Source organism: Panthera onca, chromosome C2 (assembly GCF_046562875.1).
Source record: "Panthera onca isolate mPanOnc1 chromosome C2, mPanOnc1 haplotype 2, whole genome shotgun sequence".
Taxonomy (NCBI): Eukaryota; Metazoa; Chordata; class Mammalia; order Carnivora; family Felidae; genus Panthera; species Panthera onca.
This window is the reverse complement of record NC_138347.1, coordinates 7,562,848-7,579,172: the sequence shown is the minus strand read 5'-3', so window position 1 is coordinate 7,579,172 and position 16,325 is coordinate 7,562,848. Positions and strand designations below refer to the sequence as shown.

The following is a 16,325-nucleotide window of genomic DNA, read 5'->3' as shown; positions in this document are numbered from 1 at the left end:
CCCTGGAGGTGGAGGAACCCCTGGAAACATCTGAAGTAACAGGTACAGAATTGGTCTTCAGGGATGGCCAAAGTCCCCCTTGGACAGTGAGTCAAGGATGGCCCACGGCCATTCTCAGAGGTTGGATCAATGCAGCCAAAGCCAATACCAGTTTTCTTCAAGACCCAAGAAAAGGCAGTAGAAACTCAGAATTATGATTTTCTTCTAGGACATTCCAGAGGCACGCTGGTGTCCCTGAAGAAATTTGGAAGCTTCACATGGTAATGGTAGGTGGGAGGGTCTTATAAGAGAATGGTGGATGGAACCCAGGACCACGTCCTCTACCCTAGTACTCGTGCAGAGATATGGGCAGTGGAGATGAAAGCGATTCAAAGTGCCACAGGCAAAAATAACCAGACAGCCACGTGGTTAGGAAGCAGAAGTACTACAGACACATAGTGAGACAAGGGCTGCCCAGGAGACTCAACCCAGGAGTCCAGAACAGCGGGCCTAGATGTTAAAGCACGATAGGATACTCTTCTTCTGCAAGATGGAGAGACAGATGAGCTTCTCTTGGAGGGGAACCAGAAAGCTCATGGACAATATTAAATACCGCTAAAAGGAATTTTTGATGTGATGTCTTTGTGATGCAAGGCTGCTTTTAGGAAGTTTCTGCCCTTCGGGGTTCGCCTCAGAACGCAAAAGTTTAGGAGGGAAGCCTTTCTCTCCGAGATGTATGAACGGTTCCCAAGCGCCCAGGTTGGCATGTATGACATGCTCAGTGTAGGACAGACCTAGACTAAGAGCAGAGGAGGGTCAGGACGCTTTCCTCTTTCCCAGTGACAGTACCTCCTTCGTAGAGTACGAGGACTGAGCAAGTTAGCTTCTCTTGATTCAAATCCCCCAAACAAGCAAGGAGAGCCTCTATCTTTTTGGATCAAAAGCCTGTGGACTTCACATCCCTGATAACACTCCTTTTAGGGTGAGGATGCAGTTACGACACCAAAGGGGAACTTTCTAGGCTAATAACCTACGGTGCCCCATGGTATGTCTGCATGAGAACAAACATCACACGGTGTAGAGTTTCATGAGCAGAATGTGTCAGACACCTGAGAATGGAGACCTTCTACATCACATAACTTAACCATCAAGAGGGGTATCTAGGGATGGTTATATCAACATACCTTATTTTTCTTCTAGGAAATTCTTTCTCAGTGGGAGAAACCTATACCAGTAAATAACCTTGTTATTTGTTTCAGGAATTTCCCAGATCAATTTATCCAAACACCAGATACCTCAAGCAGCCCCCTTTCTGGGTGTTGGATCATCTAGCAGGGTAAGTTACTGGTTTATCATCCCACAGTTTGCCTATTGAGACTTGCTTTGAAACCCTGGTTGAGCTGTGCTTCCAATCCTAAACGAATATACTGTGAACTTGGCCCAATCCCAGTTAAATCCCTGCATAGGAAGACATGCTTGAAACCTCTGGAGTCCAGACTCTGAAACCCTATAAATATTCAGTGTGATCTCGCCCTTCTGAGACACATTTTACTCTGTCAAGATGGCGCCCTTCCTCACTGCACTTGGTAATAAACTTGGCTTTGCTTGATCAACGGAAAATTCTGGCAGTCTTTCTAGAGAGTTGGCAGTTGACGTGCCCCCAAATTAGTTTCTAATGAAAAGTTAAGACCTTGGATGGCTTCTTAGGTCCGTTTTCTACCCGAACACTTTGGCCGGGTATGAGACACCTCATAGGAAATATCAGAAATGTGAAGGAATCTACTTTTGCCTTCCTCGGATCTTTTCCTGTAGAGAGTGTCACCTTCTTAAAAAGCAAATGGAATCAAATGGCACCTTAAAGTGGTCCCGATGTCCTTAGGATTCCTGCATGCTTTGCTGTCAGCCCATCCCAGCATCTATGCCTAGGACTGAAGGACTGAGGTGGGCAGAGGCACCTGTCACCATATGTTTATTGTGTTCTCAGGTCAAGTCTGAGGAGAAAGGTGTGGCCAGTTGGGATCTGCTGAGGGTTGATCTTGAATTGGGTGTTGGCCACGTGGGGGCAGGGGCGGAGCTCAATTCTCAGCTTCCCTTGCTGGCCTCAGGGGCCTCAAAAGGTCATGAATCTGACCACCATCACAGAATCGTCCCATTCATCTCTGGTCTTTAGCCTCCTATGATGCCAGACTCTCCTTAAGTCCCCAGATTTCTGGGGTCCACTTTTAGGGATGTTTTCCACAGGGATCAAGTGATTTGTGAGTGACTCCCTAAGCACTCACTGGCAACAACACCAACAACCTAAGGCAGAAAGAGAAGAAAGAGAAGACCTTCTCCTGTAATTTTATATGAATCAGGACACTTTTTGGCTGTGGATAACACACATTCAACTCAAAGTGCCTTCAAGAAATGACATTTACCATCTGTGACAGTGGAAGCCCGGAGTGCCAAGAATGTTCCCCACTGTGGCTGCCAGACAGCTGTTGGAGTCTGCATAGCACATCCTCAAATAATGTCTAAAAGTAGGAAGATATGTGTAGGGAAATAAAACTCCCCTGGATTTCTCGGTGCTCCTATGTAAAGTCTGACCTCCTAAGACTCTTCACAAATGAGGACAATGGGTTGTAAAGTCTGACCTCCTAAGACTCTTCACAAATGAGGACAATGGGTTCTACAACCATCTGGCTAATGTCTGTTGATAGATGAATAGATAAGGACAATGTGGTCGAGGCCTACGATAAAGTGTTCTTCAGCCTTAAAAAGGAAGGAAATCCTGCCATCTGCTGCAACGTGGATGAACCTTAAGGACATTATATAAAGTGAAATAAGCCAGCCACAGAAGGACAAATGTTACACGATTCCACGCACGTGAAGTATCTAAGGTGGTCATACCCCCAGAAAACAGAGCAGAATGGTGGCTACCAGGGTTTTCTGGGAGGAGAAAACGGGAGTTAGGGTTCAACGGGTACAAAGTTTCTGTTCAGCGAGATGAGTAAGAGATCGGCTGTACCACACGGTGCCTCCCCGTAACCGCATACGGTGTGCACTGAAAACTTTGTTAAGAGAGGAGAGCTCGTATTACATGTTCTAACCGTGGTAAAAAAAAGAAATAAGAAAGAAAAAATGGACAGTCTTTCTAGCATTCAGAAGCAACCTTCCCGCCTTTCTCAGCCAATACTTACCCAACACCTTGAAACCCAGTATCTTTAATTAATAAATCTTTTTTTTTCTAATTTGGCCCTCATTTGCATATCATTACAAGAAATGTACCCTTTTCCATCTGGCTTCAACATATATGTTGTTCAGCATCAGATATGTGAGATCATCCACACTCCATTCCTGTTGCTGTGTATCATTCCCCTGTATAAATATACCAACTTCATACATCTTACTGTTGATGGATATTTGAGTTGTTTCCAGCTTTTGGCTGCTACAAACAGCGCGCGGCTGTGGAATAACAGCACATAGTGGCTCTGATTGACCTTGTAGGTACATGTGATCATCTGATGAAAACACAAAAAGAAAATGAAAAAAACTCAAAAGGATTTTCAAACTTTTCTTCTCCTCAAACACCCCAGTGGTGACAGCCCAGAGTAGGAGTCTAGGGTAAGCCGTCCCTGGGTACTAGGAAGACTGGAGATGCCACCTGCCTAGGTTTTATATTCCAAGGGGAAGGACCCCTGGAACACCCCCAAGGTCTTAAATGCAGGGACACGCCTGGGGTTATCTGGCTTCTGGGAGAGATTTTATTTATCTACCAAGGGCTGGAGTTGGAGGGATCCTTTAAGGAGGGGGAGCTGCCTCCTTTTCTTCATTAACAGGGAAAAATCCTTTCTCGTTGTGCCCCTTCTATGGGCTATGAGGCCACAAGTGCAGGAAAGGTTCCCCACAGACGGTCACCGTGCTGCATCTTGGCTCAGCACTGAGGCAGGGGCAGACATGTATTCTTTACTACGAAGTATTTCTTAAGAAACCTGAGTCTGACCCAGAACATCTTGTGTGGGCACTTAGGATAAAATGAATAAAAACAAATACTAAGAACGTAACAGTAGAGTATAGTAGCCCTTCTACCTCGTTTTCTCTTCATGGGGGAGTTTTTTCCCCCTAAAATCCTCTCCTGCAGAATTTCCCTTAGCTCTCCTTGAGAGCACCTGGATTATAAACCCAATCCTGGCCGAGAAGGTGTCTCTGGCACCTGTAGCCTCTCTGCTGGAGGCAGCACCCGCCAACAAGGGGAAGGGACACAGAAGGGACTGCTGTGCAGGCGATCAACATCAGTTCACGTATAGTCGATCTCAACGGTGACATATGTGGTCTTCCAATAAAGTCTATGTTTTTAGTCACTTTTAGAAAATGTACTGCCTTCTGTCCGTGGCTCGACGATACTGAATTTGATTACCCCTTCCGATTTAACTTGTATTACGTTGAAAATTACATGAGCAATAGTTAATCTGACAGAAGAATACGATATTGATGGAGACAGTGAGTGGCAAGGCAGTCGCTCCTCTGGAAAACGTCCAGGCTGGTTGCAAGCCTTCTGGGCTCCGAGCTTGCAAAACCAAGCCAAGGATCTACTTGCTCTCATGACAGCTGCTTTCTGCCTGCAGCTAAGGTCAGTCCACTAAACCGGGACTAACTTCTAGCAGTTAAAATACCGTTACTGCGTGAGAGAGACATATGTCTTTCTATCAGAACCAAATGGTTCACCCAATAGATTATTTATGTAGGCACTGAGAATGGTACTATCGTTGAAGGATATGTGAGGGATTCCCTGCTCTCTGACTACGATCAGCAGCCCACACAAATCGCTAGGTTTATGTTCCCCTTGGTGATGGCTGTGTTTCTCACGGGGGAAGAGTAGGGAAGGTTTCACGTCTCCTCTGCTGAACTAAAACAAAGACACGGGTAACCTAGGATACACACACACACACACACACACACACACACACACACACGCTGTCTCACATGCACACACTCTCACACACTCCCTGTATTCCAAGCCACCAAAGAGAAGGGCAGTGCTGTGGCCTGATGTATCCAGTTTGCATATATTCTAGAATTTCCCAGTTTTGTTTCCCCTTGTTACTTAGATCTGAATATAGTACACTGACTGTAATTTGGACAGACCAGAAGAGAACAGACTATCGTCCCCCTTTTCTGAAAAACATAATTCTGCGGATGCAACTTAATTTAAAATGTATTCTCGGATGCTTCATATTGTGTCTGGAAGCTCCCAAGACCTGTAGGTTTTGTTTTATAATTCTCATTGCTACTGTTAAGCCTGCCTCCCAAATGAAATTCAGGCTGGTGGTCAGGTTTGGGGCTTTAGCTTGGGTATCGACTCCCTCTCTCCCTCTCTCCCTCCCCTCTCCCCCCACCCTCCCCCTCTACCTTTCCCACCCACTCCCTCTTCGTTTTTTGTCCCCTTTTCTTTCCCTCTTCCTTTTTCTCCCTCCCTCTGTCCCTCCCTCTTTCCCTCCCTCTCCCTCCCCTTTAATGGATTTCTTTCTCTTCCCCTTTAACTGGTTTCTCCTTGATCTCTCTCCAATAACCCAGACTCAAATTCACCTGCTAAACGTCTTTTGCAGTTCTAACTGGTTTCTACAGCATCACATTTTGTAATTATTACCCACCAACTGTCCATGTGCTCACTTGGACAGAGCTCCTGACCGATAAGTTGCAAGATGAAGTAATGAATGCCGGTTCTAGACCAAAACTTCTGAGAGCTGGTGCCTGCCTCTTACTGCCAAAGTGACCATGGGTGCCTTGTCTTCCAGAGGGTGCGGAAGCATTGAGTACTGGTTATATAATTAAATTTCTCATCATTTGAATAGTTTTATGTGTCTATAGTCAAATGTACTAAAATGCTTTATTACATCAAGCCCAACCACTAACCACGATGTATCGATCTAGTCCTTTAATGGTTGTATAATGTGATTTATTCTTAGTAGAATGTTTTAAATGAATGCAGGTATTTAGTTAATGCCAAAGGACGTTTTCCTCTCAAAACTGAAAATATTTCTGGTAGAAGGGTTGGATAAATACATTAAGCAGTAAATGGTTCCTTTGATTTGTTTTTGGCTCTCCTCCATAATTGTTAGAATTCTACTTAACATTCTGGGCCGTCTATAAAGACTCATGAGTTCCAAGAGCTGAAGAGTTAGCCTCTTTCAGTTGAGATTATGATTCATCAATAAAAATGTTACATGCTAATAGTTTCTAGATTGATTACCATCACATAAAAGACCACATTAGGTTGCAATCATCTATAAGTACATCATATAGTATGAAGCACTGTTTGGGCAACAAGGTGACACTTTCCAATTTCTCAAATTATTGCATGATATCCTTTCACCTAAATCATTGCTCTTTACAGTGAGGGAAAACCAAGAAGAAAAGAAAAGAAACTCTCAATGCTTAGCTTATTATCCAAAGTTGTATCATCATATCTATTTGTGGGATACTATACCAACTTCTTTTTTTTAATACTCAGCCTATCACAGATGATAGAACTAAATTTGCTGAACTGATTGGAGGGACGAAATATGAGAAAAATAAACAATCGCTTCTATTGTTTGTCTTCAAGTATCTTCACCGGGCCATTGCGTTGTGACCGAAAACTGGTTAGGAATAGTGTTTTCCGAAGATTGGACGTTGTAAGGCAGCCATATTACTAACCTTATTGGCCAAGGTAAGAGAAGCAAACACTCACTGAGTGTTTAATCACTCTCCATAGGTGAACTCGTTATTCTCCATCAGATCGTTTGGCTCTGCAGTCATCTCATTCCTGCACTGGTGATTCTCATTCCAGCACCTTCCTTGTAAAGGTTGTCATCTATGGCTCTTTTCTGGCCACAGTGGCAGAGCTGAACTGTTGCTACAGTGATCACGTGGTTGCAAGTCTTAAAATATTTACTATCTGGGCTTTACAGAAAATGTTTGCCAAGCCCTGGTTTAGATAAAGTTCATGGGGCCTAGAACGAAAATGGTATTCTTAGATTCACTCTGTTTTGGTTTTCATGACGTGGCACAACACGTTCCCCCACGACCTGCCATTTCTCTAAATCTCAGTCCAAAACAAATCATTCTCCTCACCATGGAGCATGTTGTTTCCAATTCAGTTAGTCTTAGTTGAAGTTAAGAGAAGAGACAGATGTCTAGTTATCACTGTGTCAAATACTATGAGAATTCTTAAAAGCATACGACCAAAGTACCAGGTTTTAGGTTGCAAAATAGCTCATCTGGGACCAGAACGGGGGAAGGAGTTTGGATGCACTTTTTTAGGATTGGGTTCTGAATATCACTGAGTCGTAAGGCGGGCCACCCCATTTCGCCTTTACTGGAAAACAGGGAGCATCGCCAAGAAGCCGTCAGCATCTCCTTTTTCTCCCCCGCCCCCAACAAACTGAGCCTAATACAAACAGCTCAATTCCAACATCTATATTCCAGCTCAGTATTTCTCAGCTTTCTCTTTACCCTGTGGAAAAAAGAGCTGCCGATGTAAACAATGAATCTGATGGCTAGCTCTAAAACAAAATCATTTTCTCCTCTTGAAGTCCTTTGCAAATTATCTCGTCTTATGATCCCCTTTTGCTTTATGCTGGGTCTCAGCAAATGAGGTGAATTTAAAAGGGGGTCTGGAAAGCCAGTAGCTTCAGGGACTTTAGCCACCTTGAAGGAAGGGATGTTCAGTATGGCTCAGGAGGTCAGAGCTTGTTGGAGCTGGAGGAGAAACGGCTTCCTTCTACCTTCCGCTCTCTCCTGTGCCTCTGCAAGGAAGATGGGTGTGAGTGATGGGTTTAAGGAAGAACTTGCCTGAAGGACAATGTTTCTCTGGAAACGACTGGAAAGAATCTTTAAGGATGGTTGGGAATTCTGATCTTGAAAGTTCTCTCAACATAGGATCCCAGCCCTCTGCCTTAGAAGGTTTGGCTATAGGGGGTGCCTGGGTGGCTCAGATGGTTGAGCATCCAACTCTTGATTTCAGATCAGATCACGATCCCAGGATCATGGGACCGAGCCCCGTGTAGGACTCTACCCTGAGCATGGAGCCTGCTTAGGATTCTCTCTCTTTCACCCTCTATCTCCCTCCCTCTCCCCACTCACACATGTGCGTGTTCTTTCTCTACAATACTAATAATAACAAAAGAAGGTTTGGCTGTAGAGTTTTTTTACAGTCAGGGTAGGGATGGGTGTGTGTGTGGATACTTTCAGTTTGCTGGCTCTGGACTAAGCCTTTGACAACGATTGAGCTGTCCAGATGTAATGATCTTTAAGTAAAAAGCCACAGGGACACCTTGGCTTATCGCCAACAGGACAGGCACGATCCCTGGGCCGGAAGGTGGCTGCTAGAGTGGACTTCACTCTCAGTGTCTTAGTTTCCTAGAACTGCTGAACAAGTTACCACAAGATGGGTGGCTAAAGGAGTAGAGATGTATTCTCTGACAGTTTGGGAGGCTAGAAGTCCAAAATCAGAGTCAGCAGGTGGGCTGTTTTGGAGGTTCTGAGGGAGAACCCATTTCCATGCCTCTCTCAGCTTCTGGTGCTTACCAGCAATCTTTGGAATTCCTTGGCTTGAAGATGCATCATCCCAACATCTACTTCTGTCTTCTCATGGAGGTCTCCTCCTTTGGGTGTCTGCGCTATGTCCAAAGTTCCTTCTTGTAATGACACCAGGCAATTGAGTAGAGCCCGCCCCAGTCCATCTTTTTTGTTTTGTTTTGTTTTTTTAAGTTTTATTTATTTACATCCAAGTGAGTTAACATATAGGGTAATAATGGTTTCAGGAGGAGAGTCCAGTGATTCATCATTTACATACGATGCCCAGTGCTCATCCCAACAAGTGCTCTCCTTAATGCCCGTCATCATTTAGCCCATCTCCCCACCTAACACCCCTCCAGCAACCCTGAGTTTGTTCTCTGTATTTAAGAGGCTCTTATGGTTTGCCTCCCTGTCTGTTTTGATCTTACTTTTCCCTTCCCTTCCCCTAGGTCCACTTGTTGAGTTTCTTAAATTCCACATATGAGTGAAACCATATGATGTCTGTCTTTCTCTGACTTATTTCACTTCGCATAATACATTCTAGTTCCATCCACGTTGTCACAAATGGCAAGATTTCATTCTTCCTGATCGCTGAGGAACATTCCATTGTATGTATATCACATCTTTTTTATCCATTCATCAGTAGATGGACGTTTGGGTTCTTTCCATACTTTGGCTATTGTCGATAGCGCTGCTATAAACATGGGGGTGCATGTGTCCTTTCGAAACAGCGCACCTGTATCCCGTGGATAAATGCCTAGTAGTGCAATTGCTGGCTCGTAGGGTAGTTCTATTTTTAATTTTTTGAGGACCCTCCATACTGTTCTCCAGAGTGGTTGCACCAGCTTGCATTCCCACCAGCAGTGCAAGAGGGTTCCCTTTCTCTGAATCCTTATCAACATCTGTTGTTTCCTGAGCTGTTAATTTTAGCCATTCTGAGAGGTGTGAGGTGGTATCTCATTGTTTAATTTATATTTCCCTGATGATGGGTAATGTTGAGCGTCTTCTCCTGTGTCTGTAGCCATCGGAATGTCTTCTTTGGAAAAGTGTCTATTCATATTTTCTGTCCATTTCCTAACTGGGTTGTTTGTTTTTTGGGTTTTGAGTTTGATAAGTTCTTTACAGATTTTGGGTACTAACGCTTTATCTGATTTGTCGGTTGAAAATATCTTCTCTCATTCCATCACTTGCCTTTTAGTTCTATTGATTGTTTCCTTCACTGTGCAGAAGTTCTTTATTTTGATGAGGTCCCAGTAGTTCAAGTTTGCTTTTGTTTCTCTTGCCTCTGGAGACATGCTTAGTAAGAAGTTGCTGCAGCTGAGGTCAAAGAGGTTGTTGCCTGTTTTCTCCTCTAGGATTTTGATGGTTTCCTGTCTCACATTTAGGTCTTTCATCCATTTTGAGTTTAATTTTGTGTATGGTATAAGAAAGTGGCCCAGGTTCATTCTTCTGCATGTGGTGTCCAGCTTTCCCAACACCATTTGCTTTAGAGACTGTCTTTTTTCCATTGAATAGTCTTTCCTGCTTCATCAAAGATTAGTTGGCCATAAATTTGTGGGTCTGTTTCTGGGTCCTCTATTCTGTTCCATTGATCTATGTGTCTGTTTTTGAACCAGTGCCATACTGTCTTGATGATTACAGCTTTGTAATATAACTTGGAGTCCGGAATTATGATGTGTCCAGCTTTGGTTTTCTTTTTCAACATTTCTTTGGCTATTTGGGGTCTTATCTGGTTCCATACAAATTTTAGAATCGTTTGCTCTAGCTCTGTGAGAATGCTGGTGCTATTTTGATGGAGATTTCATTGAATGTGTAGATTTCTTTGGGTAGTGTGGACATTTTAATGATATTTATTCTTCTAATCCATGCGCATGGGATGTTTGACCTCACCTTAACTTGATTATACCGGCAAAGACCCTTCTTCCAAATAAGGTCACATTCATAGGTACCAGGAGTTAGGACTTGAACATAATCTTTTTTGGGGACACAATTCTACTCACTATACTTAGCATGGCTTTTTCAGGGAGGTCTATGCTGGCAAGCCAGACAGTTTCTCCTTCAATCTTCCATAGAAATCCCATATATCACTTGCCGTGCCTGGTTCTGGGACCCAACACAACTGGAAAGTCACTCTCCCCTCCTGTGACACTCTCTGCCTCACTCTTACTCCATGTTTCCCTCACTTCTTTACCCCATGAGGTTGGGTCTGGGGTCTGGCCAGAAGCCCCTGAGTTGCCATCAGCCGATATCTTTCTGTTGATTGCCCTCTTGGGTTTAGAGAAAGCAGCAGACTCTAAGGGTGACTTGAGATTCTAAAGACTTTGCCCAACAACTGCAACTTTCACTTCATGGGTTATGGTCTATATTTTGCAATAAGTAAAAGAAGGAATCATGAGTGGTGGCAGCAAGTCTGGTGTTTGGGTTTCTGCACTGAGTCTAAAGGCCACAAAGAAATCTGGGAGGAGAGGTGACTGCAGTGGACATCTGCAGAGTGTTCCAGAACTCATGGTTCCTCCAAAAGGTGCGGGTGCACACAGACACCAAGCCATCAGTAGGCTCTTTATGCGAGGCTTCAGGGAGTGACCAAAAGGACAGCTGATTTAGGAATCCTAATTGGTGAACAGGCCCTGTTATGGCACAATGTGGAAAGAAACACTGTGGTCTTGTCCTTCACAGAAGGAAGAACAAGCTTGCATTCTAGTCTGATTTAAAGTTGGGAGCTAGAGGTCCAGCTCAACTTTACCACTCACCAGCCATGGCTTTCAGAAAGGAGTTGGTGGAGCTATACACAGACGTCTCACTTTATAGATGGAGCAAATGTAGAGTAAGGTCTCCCCACGGGGCTGCAGTGGACAGGAGCCCTGTTCCAGGACTAGCACTGGTTTTTCCCGCCACTCCGCTGCCTCCTTTCACAGGAAGGGCTGGGAAGGCCGTGGGCTGGAGTGGAGTTGAAACCCCTGCTTGATGGTACCCATCGTGATTTTTTTCGTGTGAAACAACAGCAAAGCAGCAGTAAACAAAAGGCTTTTTAAGATTGAAAAGTGAAAAACACAGATGAAGTATTTATTGGATCCCATGGAAATTAACAGGTAATAATCCTAACCCGCCGGGTCCTTCCCTTCCCCTTTCCCAAACAAAATCAAACTAATTGTGCTGGCATCCACCCATGTTTGAAAAACTGAATTGAACCAGACAGGTGAGCAAGTAGACAGAACCTGAGGGAGTTACCTTAACCCTTGAACCAGCCTGGACCTGCTGACTATCTAGCTCTTTCGTCATCCGTGAAATGGGCATAAAAGAGGTGTTGGCCTCGTAGGACTTTGCTGAGTGATACACAGAGTTCTTAGAGCATCACATGGCTCATAGCACATGCTCATTGTTGTGGTTGTTGTTATGAAGCGAGAAACCTCTTTATATCCCTCACACATACCAGAGCCTCTTACTTAAAAGATTTCTGTCCACTCTTCCTTCGTTGATTATGTTTGTTTACTTTCATATTGTAAAAATAATATTTGCTCTCAGTGAAAATTAGAAAAAGTGTAAAAAAAATCACGCATGAGCTCTGTTTTTTATTGTACTTTCATATTTTATTTTATTATTTTTTAAAAAATATTTTTATTATTTTTGAGACAGAGAGAGACAGGGCATGAGCAGGGGAGGGGCAGAGAGAGAGGGGCACAGAGAATCCAAAGCAAGCTCCAGGCTCTGAGCTGTCAGCACAGAGCCCGACGCAGGGCTTGAACTCACGAACCGTGAGATCATGACCTGGGCCGAAGTCGGACACTTAACCGACCGAGCCACCCAGGCACCCTGTACTTTCATATTTTAAACATGCATACACATCATTATTTTCATAAAATTGGGATCTTACAACCGTTTTGTATGCTTATTTTTAAATTTAGTATTACGTTCTGAGAATTTTTTGATGTCATCGGATATCTTTTGCAAACGAGCATGATTGGAAGCACACGGTGCCATGTGAGGATGCAGGCGGAGGTTGGGGTGATGCTTCTACAAACCACTGGATGCCAAGGATTGCCACTAAACCCCCAGGAGTCAGGAGAGAGGAAGGAACAATGCTCTCTTCCACTCTCAGGCGCAACTAACCCTGCTGACACTTTGATTTTGACTTCTCGCCTCCAGAACTGTTCCGATTCAAGGACGATACGACATCACAAGATCACTTGAACTCCATCGTGATAGGGCCCGCAAAGAGCTGAACGGAGGGGGCGTCGTCAACGACGTCAGCTGCTCTCCATCGCACGTTCACCTTGCGAAGCACACCGACCAAGAAGGTAGATAGTAAGTTAGCCCATTCTTTATCTTCTGTCTTCCTGACAATGAAGACACATTTTAAAACTAGAAGATCAAGCAACTATACCACCAAGCAAACCAACAAAACCAAGAACGGCCAGAGGTAGAGGAGGTAACATCCGGACGATATGGAGAACCTTCGTTGTGTTTCCGTGGCAGGGTCCAATTGCATTTGTTTTTGCATGGATAGGTGGCTGTATTTTAAGCTCCCTACTCTCCCTCTTTCTGCCTCCTCTGATGTGAATCAATAGCCATGGAAGGTGTCTGTGTCTTTCTGGAATTTTTAGTGTTTTCCATTGGTTCAGCCTATAGAGGTTTTGCATATTTTTTGGCAGATTTCTGGAAACTTGATTTTTTAAATTGATAATTTATTTAAATTTTATTTCAAAACTCTTTGTCACTGGTATATAGAAATATTATGGGTATCTATATATCTACACTATATATAGAAATATATATACATGCATATATTTGTATAAACACATATATGAACACACACATATATATGTATTTCCAACACATTTAAAAAACAATTTTTTTAATGTTTATATATTTTTGAGAGAGAGAGGGAGAGAGAGAGAGAGAGAGAGAGAGAGAGAGAGAGAGAGAGAGACCAAGTTTGAGTGGAGGAGGGGCAGAGAGAGAGGGAGACACAGAATTCCCTCTCAGGCTCCAGGCTCCGAGCTGTCAGCACAGAGCCTAATGCGGGGCTCAAACTCACAGCCATAAAATCACAACCTGAACCGAAGTCAGACGCTCAGCCAACTGAGCCACCCAGGCACCCCTCTCCAACACATTTTTAAAGTATTACTAATTCTATTAAATTGTCTGTAGACTTATTTGGATTTTTTACTTATATTATCTTATTATCTGTGGTTATTGAGGATTTTGTTTCTCATTATACCATTCTTAAAGTTTCATTTTTTTCTCTTGCTTTGATATAATGCATAATATCCCCATTGGTGAGTAGAAACTGTGACTGAAATCGCTAAATAGAAATTGTGTCCACTTGTTTTTATCTGGATCCCACAGCAAGGCGTACAGTGTTTTAATATTAGGGGTTTCACAGATACACTTTATCGGAAACACAGATGCCTTCTTCTTTTTCTAATTTGCTATGTTTTTTTTTTAAACGAACTGGTATTACATGCATTGAACATTTTTTCTGCATCTGTTGAGATGATTGTATTTTTTAAATTATTAATGTAGTTGATTACATTAGTTGACATTCAGTTGTTAAACCAAATTGGCATTCCTCAAATAAACCAATTTTTTCATGACGTGTTAACAAAAATCAGCCCGATTTCCATTGCCTATAGATTAGTCTATGGGTTAGTGCCTCTCAAACTTGCGTGTGGCTACACGCCTTTCGGATCTGATTAACACAGACATGCTGATTCACTAGTTTTTGTCTGGGGCTGCGGGTTCTTTATGCAGCTTCCACGTGATCCTGAAGCTGGTCCATGGACCACACTTTGAGAAGCAAGGCTATAGACATATGTGATTAGTGATTTATTGATAGATGTGTCAATTAATTTTTTTGACTTCTTAAAATAACTTTCTGATGAGCCTTGAATTTAAGTATTTTCCTATATTGAATTTAAATATTTTCCTATTGAATTGGTAGGTCAAAGACCTTAAAACTTACTGCCCAATGGTTCTTCTTTTTTTAACATTTATTTATTTTTGAGAGAGAGAGAAAGAGAGAGAGAGCACGAGCAGGCGAGGGGCAAAGAGAGAGGGAGACACAGAATCCAAAGCAGGCTTCAGGTTCTGAGCTGTGAGCACAGAGCCCGATGTGGGGCTCAAACTTAAACTGTGGGATCATGACCTGAGCTGAAGTCAGACGCTTAACCAACTGAGCCACCCAGGTGTCCCAATTGTCCAATGCTTCTGACAAAGAATGTATACATTGTGGTCCCACCATCAATATTAAGATCTCCTCTACCTAGTAAATGGAAAGCTTTTAAAAACTGACTATGGGGATGGAGACAATTGCCTTCAGGTTATTGGCAGAATTCAGTTCCTTGGGACTATGGGATTGGGGTCACCATTTCCTTGCGGGCTGTTGGACGGTGACTGTCCTTAGCTCCTACAGGCCACCTGCATTTCTTTTCAGGTAACCTTCCTCCACCTTCAAGACGGCAATGATTATTGAGCCCTTCTGCCTTCTGCCACCAGCCAGAGAAAACTCACTACTTTTAAGGGCTCACGGGGTTACACTGCCCTCACCTCCGCCCCCAATTGTAAGCTCAGCTGTGCCAGGTAATATGGCATGATGTTATGATGGGGTCATCTTGTCATATTCACAGATTCTGGGAAGTGAGATAAGATAACTTTGGGGGGTCTATTTAGAAAGTCTGCCTACGATTCCATCCAAGTACAATTTGTCATTTTCTCATTGCTTTCTCTGTTTTAACCAGTTCTATTCCTCTGTGCCTCTGCATTCTCACATTCTCAACCCTGTTTTTGCCTTTGTATTTATCTCCTATGTCAGGGTTAATGACGTTCCTAAGGCAATCAGAATAAGAATGGAAACCCAGCAGACAGATTGTAAACTAAAAGTCGCTTTGATGACCAAGAGCATCACTTCTCCGAACATTTGTTAACAAAGTCTTTGGAGGATGAATAAATTTATGAGCTTCTGCTGTGAGGTTGAAATTTTTCTATTTGATTTTGAAGGTTCATTAGAGTGAAAATTTATGCACTGAGTGGAAGACCATTTCCAGGATCTGCTCTTTTCCAGGCAAAGAACCTTTCCAGATTTCTGAAAACTAGATCCAGAATAGTGAACTTATTGATGCAATTACCCGCCAGGTCAACTTAGCGCCCAAGGAAACCCTGCCTGTTAGGATTCAAACCATGCTGTCCTTGCAATGAGATGAGCCTGTCTTGACATCCTCAACTGGGGGTGGCATCACCACGTGCCACACATGATGGAAAAATGCCGTTGTGTTTCTTCCAAACGTAAAATTACAAAAATTCTCTTTGAAACAATTCTATTGGTCAATGCATTTGTTTTGGTTCCCCTGGAAGGGAGAAGCTTCTATGTAAAAGCATGTCTACTCTACCACGACTTCACCAAGTCAAAATTATTATTGAGAGAAACTTTGCTAGTTTGATAGATGAATAATGATGTTTCAATTTGAGTGAGGCACAAAGCATTTCAGGCTAATTACTCATGTATGTTTCCAGTTCTGATTCTGTTCTTGTCCATTTTGCACCGGGTTGTAACCACGTCATGGAATCAAAGTATCACCATTTTACCTGTGATATTTCTGATACGCATCTTGTCCTTTAACATTTTGCTTATTTTTGGACATAGGGACAGTTCAAACTCTTATGAGGTAATTAAAAAATGTTTTAGTGTTTATTTTTGAGAGAGACAGAGACAGAGCGTGAGCAGGGGAGGGGCAGAGAGAGAGGGAGACACAGTGTGAAGCAGGCTCCAGGCTCTTGAGCTGTCAGCACAGAGCCCGACGCGGGGCTTAAAT

General features: G+C 43.2%; 2 long non-coding RNA genes across 4 annotated transcripts in view; both read left to right on the top strand.

Moving 5' to 3' along the window:
- LOC144617343 (uncharacterized) overlaps positions 1-6,661 on the top strand; it is a 30,219-nt gene extending 23,558 nt beyond the window's left edge. For both annotated transcript variants that reach the window (XR_013557745.1, XR_013557744.2), the window contains 2 exons: positions 1,239-1,315; positions 6,563-6,661. This is a non-coding gene — a long non-coding RNA (uncharacterized LOC144617343). The remainder of the gene's footprint in view (positions 1-1,238; positions 1,316-6,562) is intronic.
- A 5,853-nt stretch (positions 6,662-12,514) lies between these two features.
- LOC132682826 (uncharacterized) lies at positions 12,515-15,828 on the top strand. Of its 2 annotated transcripts, none has more exons than XR_009611872.3 (3): positions 12,515-12,812; positions 14,951-15,096; positions 15,329-15,828. It is a non-coding gene; the product is annotated as an uncharacterized LOC132682826 (long non-coding RNA). The 2 variants fall into 2 exon arrangements; XR_009611871.3 differs by having other exon boundaries at positions 12,515-12,819.
- The last annotated feature ends 497 nt before the right edge of the window (positions 15,829-16,325 follow it).